Source organism: Dipteris shenzhenensis, chromosome 28 (genome assembly GCF_047967505.1).
Source record: "Dipteris shenzhenensis isolate YYH24624 ecotype China chromosome 28, Dip_SZ_1.0, whole genome shotgun sequence".
Taxonomy (NCBI): Eukaryota; Viridiplantae; Streptophyta; class Polypodiopsida; order Gleicheniales; family Dipteridaceae; genus Dipteris; species Dipteris shenzhenensis.
The window spans coordinates 46,292,897-46,299,749 of NC_141623.1; the positions used below are offsets into that span (position 1 = coordinate 46,292,897).

Sequence of the window (6,853 nt, forward strand, 5' to 3'; positions counted from 1 at the left end):
AGGTCCAAGGACACCGATTCTGCATGGCAACAATTACAGGTTTCGCTCATTGGAATGATTACCCATGGGCATGGAAACGGTCATTATGGACACTTCACCCTCAATGGTTTGTGGCCATCTGATCCCAACCTGACGATTGGATCGCTCTCAATTTGTTTGCGCAACCTCGAGAGGATGGATATGCATGACCTTGGAGACCTTGCTACCAATGGGATTCCTAGAAGCAATGCTCGCCTTTTGAATGCTCTATGTTCAAGAAATGCTTTGGACTCCCATTACAGTTCTAAAGGTGCACATGTTTCCACAAGTGGAGCTAGCTTGTCTGAAAATGTAGATGTCACGATCACAAATGCAAATCTAGAAACTGTATCGAAAAGTGGCGGGAAGTCTATCACGGAGGCCATGCCAACTTCCATTGCAAGGGCTACAGACACATGTGTGAATATTTTTCCGTCAAATACAAGAGAAAACCCACCCTCTTTAGAGGGGAGTGTTGCTATTGAGCCACCATTCCAAAAGTTGCCAGAGAACTTGCTACTCCAACTAGATAATTGTGGGTCTGAGAACAAAAATAGATACTTGTTTACATACCTTTCTCTTCTTGTAGCAAGGGGCATTTTCAAGACAGTTCAATTGGGCTTCTTGATGGTAGGGCACACACATGAGGACATTGATGCAATGTTCAGCAGGTTTTCTGAGAGCTTGCGGGTGGGACAAACATTCACTTTCCCGCATCTGATGGATACATTCAAAAAATGTACATCATCTTCACCGGCACCATTTGTTCTTACACGGGTTCCTAACTTCAAGGATTATGTAGATGGCTACCTATGTGATGGGCAAGAAATGCTAGTTGGACATGCAAATCCATTACAATTTCGATTTTACATGCAAGGTGACATACCAATGATGCAGTACAAGGTGCATCCAAAATCACCGAATTGGGGATGCCCATTGCCCTTGATCCAACGGGATAGACAGCTCTGCAAATGGAGGCCCAGATGTTGAGTTTCCACTCACACAAGAAATGACGGAAAGAGGACATTGGAGTAGACAGAGCTTCACTACAGCTTCAGAACTTCACGGAATCAAAAGTAGCTTCACAGGTAGAAGTAGCTTGGAGTGGAGGCTCCACGGCATCTCTTCAACATCCCCATGACACGTGAATCACTGTCGAGACTACACAGTAAGCAAAGAAATTTGGCCCAATAGCTTGAATGATAAGTACCACTATAGCAAGGCAATGTAATAAATGGAACAAGCAAAATGATAATGGTAATGAAACAAGTATCTAAAAGATCTATGAAGTCCATCACCTTGCCGCCGAGATGGGCATGGGTTTAGAAGCCAATTGCAATGTTTTAGAGGAGTGGAGTCTGTAGTTTGATGATATGTCAACTACTTATAAAGATTTGGTGACTCAAAGCAAGTAGAACCTAGTATAAGGGAAGTGATTATGCATAGAGTTGAAGGACCAATCACTCAAAGAGCTTGCAAATTCCATGAGTATGGCCAGCCTAGCAACAAAGACCAAAAGGACATTGAAGCAAATAGTGATGCAAATAAAAAAAGGTCGTAATGCCACTATCATGGGTGAAGATATGTGTGTATTGTTAATGCAGATGTAGCTATAGAATAATGTGTCTAGTATGTAAGCTATGTGTGTATTGTGATTGTATTTGTAAGCTATACAATGCTATATCTTGTATGAAAATGTTGATTGGGATTGCTTATTTTATGTAAGGTTATAATTGTGCCAAACATGCTTGAGTTGTGGATTGTAGATTGTTGTTATTTCTTGTAACTACAGTGTGAGTTTTATTTCTTGCATTTAATCTAGAATATATGAACGATTCATCATGAATATATGAATTTTATCTAGAATTCATATATGATATACGAACTGGTCTTTTTTTTAAAATTTTATCCGAAATATATTAATCGATTATTCTTTTTTTCATCATGCTTATATTAAAGTCTCCAAGGTCTATGATATGATCATTGTATGGTACTTGTAGTAGTGAATAATCAATGCCTTGAAGGAAGTTCTTGTGACTGGTTGCCATTGGATTATACATGTTTGAGGATGGTGTACAATTTGTTCTCTTTTCATATCTTAGTGAGTGTGACTTCAATTTCTTGATGCTCTATGTCTTGGATGTCTTGGATGCATGTATGTTGATTGTATTCCTCATGAGGGGGCATGTATTGACCACCGCCCATCCTAGCTTTCCTTTCCCCTTTGAAGAACTACATGAGGCCTCTCCTATTGGAGATGAGGAAATGTTGAGAAGAGAAGCAATCCCCCCTAACAAACTAGGGAATGGTGAGTGACTATTGCTAGTGGGTGAGAATTCATATTTTGGAGAAATAGGGGATGAATGAAGCTTGGCAATATCCATATCAAATTGAAGGCACCATTTAAAATTTCCTCTGTAGATTTAACTTAAAGCTAGCCAATTTCTTTTGATTATGCTTCTCTTATCATTAACTTCTCTTGAGCCCCTAAAGGTACAATGGAATAGAGACTTTTTCTTTGAATCATTATTTTCCTAATTATTCATTCATTCATGTCTTTTCTTTCGTCTCCAATTACATATTATGATATCAATTGCCGATATCATGATAGGTAATTGGAAATATGTAATGGGAAACGAAAGAAATGAAAAATGGAAAAGTGAAGCACAAAACAATTGAATTCCCTTCTCATTTGAAATTGCATATGATAAACAAATACTTTCATTCATTCAAATAATTTCTTCCACATCATAAAATAACACATTCTGAAAAAAGATTCAAAATAGAAAAATCTAGCACTAAAAGTAATATTTATTTTCATTTCCAATTGCATACCATAAAATAATAAATCCATTCCTTCAAATCTTTCCATTGAATCTAATTACTGGGAAAACAGAAAAGCAAATCACAACTTCCCACTTTAGCTCTCGAAAGGCCTGTCATCATTAAACATGCCAGGATTGTAATGGCTAATTTTAAGCAATTTTATTTTTGGTTTGCATGGTTGGAAGCATAGAATGAATTCATGATGCAAAATTTCGTAACGTGCGACAATCCAGAAAGAAATGAAAGTCGTGGGAGAAATCTGTACTGAATCACCAAAAGTCACTTTATAATGTGCTAAAATTTTAAAAAAATGAGGTCCTCTCAGAGTTGATTTCTAGTGCAGATCAGAAATTACACCAGCTTGCTATTGGCAACACATTCACCATCTTGTGAAGGCAACTCACTTTAGCACAAATTCAGATCCGGCTCAATTTCAACACACCTGTTCACTGATTCTAGCAGGAACATGGCATAGGGGTAGTGTAGATGCGTTAGCCTCACCAATAGTCCCCACAAGAACACTTTCCTTCCTTGAAGACATGAAAGCGGTATGCATCTCTAACAAGAATAGTTCGTTGCTCTATCTTTGATATCAGTGCAGTGGTAGCATGACAATCTCTACAAACCTGGAGATTTTTGAAAACACGTATTGGTCTGCCCTTTGGTATTGGTCTGCCCTTTGGTGTATTGATTAGAGCACAAGCGACAGCCAGCTTCTCACCGTGCCCACATAGCCCATCTTTTTTTGTGTCACCGGATGCGCCCTGTGACAACCAATGCAAATGATCTGGGACAAACCCTTCCTCTACCATTTTAAGGGAAAGATATTCTAGCTTTGCAAAAATATTTTGCCTTTGGGGATGCCTTATATCCCCGACCAAAAATGAATGTACTGTTCCGCTGCTGTCAGTCCACCAACTCTCTGCTGTTGGCTGCTTCCATGCTTGCTCTTTCACTCTCATTGCCTTGACCTTCTTCTCGTCATCCTGCATGTGTGCATCAGCATAGATGTTACACATCAAGATATAAGCTGCACCATCCTTTTCATCCAATTTCACTGCCTGTTCAAAGACCTGTCTTCCAAGCTCCACGTTACCCCACTTTCGACAAGCACCCAACATGGTACGCCATACCACAAGAGTAGGATGGAACGGCATCTTCTTCACCATTGCTACTGCTTCATCTAATTGGCCTGCACGGCCAAGGAGATCAACCATGCAAGTGTAATGCTCAATAGTTGGAGTAATCCCATAATCTTTACTCATGGCGTCAAAGTATTTCTGGCCTTTGTCCACTAACCCTGTGTGGCTGCATACAGAAAGGACAATAAGGAATGTGACACCACCTGGCTTTATGCCATCTCCTCTCATATTCTCGAGCATATGGAAAACAATCACACTTTCTCCTAGCTGGGCATATCCTGCGATTAGTGCATTCCATGACACCTCACCTCGGACTGGAAGCTTGTCAAACGATTCCCATGCTTCTGCAAGTGAGCCACATTTGGCATACATATCTACCAAGGTATTGCCAACAAAAAGATTTCTTTCCAATCCCTTTCTGGCAATCTGAGTGTGTATTTCTCGGCTCTTATCTATGGCCCCTATGCTGCCACAAGCTTTCAAGCTGCAAACAAATGTGAAAGCATCTGGAAAGGCACCCTCCAGTTGCATCTGCAAGAAGCAGTTCAGTGCTTCTTCACAGAGACCCTGCTCGGCATATCCCGCAATTAATGCATTCCAAGAGACCTCATCTCTATCTGGAAACTTGTCAAACACTTCCCGTGCTTCTGCAAGTGAGCCACATTTAGCATACATATCTACCAAAGTGTTTCCAACAAAAAGGTCTCTTTCCAACCTCAACCTGGCAATCTCAATGTGTATTTCTCGGCCCTTGCCTATGGCTCCTATGCTGCTACAAGCTTTCAAGCTGCAGACAAATGTGACAGCATTGGGAGAGACTCTCTCCAGTTGCATCTGTTGAAAACAGTTCAGCGCTTCCTCACCGACACCATGTTCAGCGTACCCTGCGATTAGTGCAGTCCATGAGACAACATCTCGAGCTTGCAGCTTGTCAAATGCTTCCCGTGCTTCTGCAAGCAAGCCACATTTGGCATACATATCAACCAAGGTGCTGCCAATAAAAAGATCTCTTTCTAACCCCTTTTTAGCAATTTCAGCATGTATTTCTTGGCCTCTTTCTGCATCCTTCAACCTAGAACAAGCCTTCAGTAAGGCCACAAATGTATGCTTGCTAGGATGTACAGAATCCTCCTGCATTCTCCGGTACAGGTTGAGGGCATGGTGTGATTCCCCACTTTCAATATAACCCATGATGAGAGAAGTCCAAGTATACACATTCCGAACAACCAACCTGTTAAAAACTTGCTGAGCATCGTGCATGCTTCCAACCTGCACCAACATTGGGACAAGGTAGTTCTCAAGAGACCTATGATCTTCCAGCCCACTTTTGCACAGGTGGGCATGCAACAGCTTGGCATAGGCTAAATTTTTCATTTTTATGCACTTATGCAAGATGAATGTAAGGTTCTCAACCGAGGGAAGCTGGGGCATCCGTTCCAAAGAAACGATTGCCTCCTCTAAGCTCAGCGTCTCCCAGCCACTCTTCTCTCGCAATCCTTGTGCTCTAGCTCCATTCACCTCTACTCCAGACGTAAAGCCGACCTTGCCACGTTCCTCCACCAAACCCAAATCCTCAGAGTTTAACCAGGCCTGACGAGCGGATCTTTTGGCCTTGTGCAGGCTGGACTCCATTTTCTCGAGCATTTCTTAACCCAGCCTGGATTGCAATCTATCCATGAACCTTCTTAGTAATCTTCTGCTTGAAATCTGGAGGTCTTGAGCTACCTGCGAAGCATAAGAACTAAGGGCGCTAGATGAAAACTTTAGAGAAAAAGAACCCACTAACATAGGAGTTATAATCAAATTACCGAATGTTTATCAATTTCAACCGGTGCAGAATACATTGGAGGAAATCCTTTCGTTAGTAATCCCTCCTTGAGTACCTGAAAGCGAACATTCCTCCAGCACTGCTCCACTGCCCCCATGCCTTTCCCATGGAGTCTCGGGGGAAACCACGGGAGAGTTTGGGCTTGATAAACTGCGCCAATCCGCGGCAGGTGATCGGATCGTGAATCTCCCACCAAAAAAACCCACTGCCACATCAAAGCGACGGTAGGGCTGCATAGTTTCGTTGCGGCTACGTCAGAAATACGATAAGGATCTCCAGTGTACATGTTCATTGTCTCCACTTTCGAGAACCACACATGCAGAAAGAAGTTATATGAGACTTCGTGGGCTTTACTGCATGCAGGTCTGGGAAGATGCACCAAGCTCATTCGACTGAGATGGTGCTAAAAGAAGAAGAAAGACGCAGATTCAAGGCACTAGGAAGCCGCCCGGAAATGCCGCTCGCGATAGTCCGCGAATCGCATTTGCCGGCAGCTTCTCGACCGGGAAACTGCAACAAAGGCACTTTTCCAACCTTCACTGGCCGCGGGGAGGAGGGTTTTTTGATTTGTTTAGAGAGCCGGCTTTGCTGTGAGGCACCAAGCATCTCATGGAGAACTCTTTCCCCCCACCTTATTTATTCGGTGCCACCTCAAGTGTGAACTCTCTCTACTTAGCGGAAACTTAAAGAGCAGGCATGCGGGACTTGCCTTCGACCCCCACGCCTCTAGCTCACCATGCTAAAACTCCATAAACCGACAGGTGCTCGATCTAGAGCTGCCATACCCATACCGGGCATCGGCTCAGCGTAGTGAAAGTCGTCATGACGGTGCAGTCATTTCGGTAATTTTTTCTACGAGTAGCTTGCATCGAGCCTTGTTGGGCCTCGTGGCAACGTGCCATGTGTAACGAACCTTGTGCCATGTTGTTAATCAATGTCGTGCAGTGCCACGTGGCAACACTTGGTTCACTGTGAGCATCGTGCCACATGCGATTGGACCAAACTGGCCATTGTTTTGGAGTCTGGCCAGCCTATGGTA

General features: G+C 42.8%; 1 pseudogene across 2 annotated transcripts; it reads right to left on the reverse strand.

The window, feature by feature from the left end:
- Positions 1-3,146: 3,146 nt before the first annotated feature.
- On the reverse strand, positions 3,147-6,392 carry LOC147883620 (putative pentatricopeptide repeat-containing protein At3g13770, mitochondrial pseudogene; annotated as a pseudogene). Of its 2 annotated transcripts, none has more exons than XR_015543822.1 (2): positions 5,870-6,392; positions 3,147-5,711 (listed from the first exon to the last, which is right to left on the reverse strand). The product of XR_015543822.1 is annotated as a putative pentatricopeptide repeat-containing protein At3g13770, mitochondrial pseudogene, transcript variant X1 (transcript). The 2 variants fall into 2 exon arrangements; XR_015543823.1 differs by having other exon boundaries at positions 3,147-5,727.
- Positions 6,393-6,853: the final 461 nt, after the last annotated feature.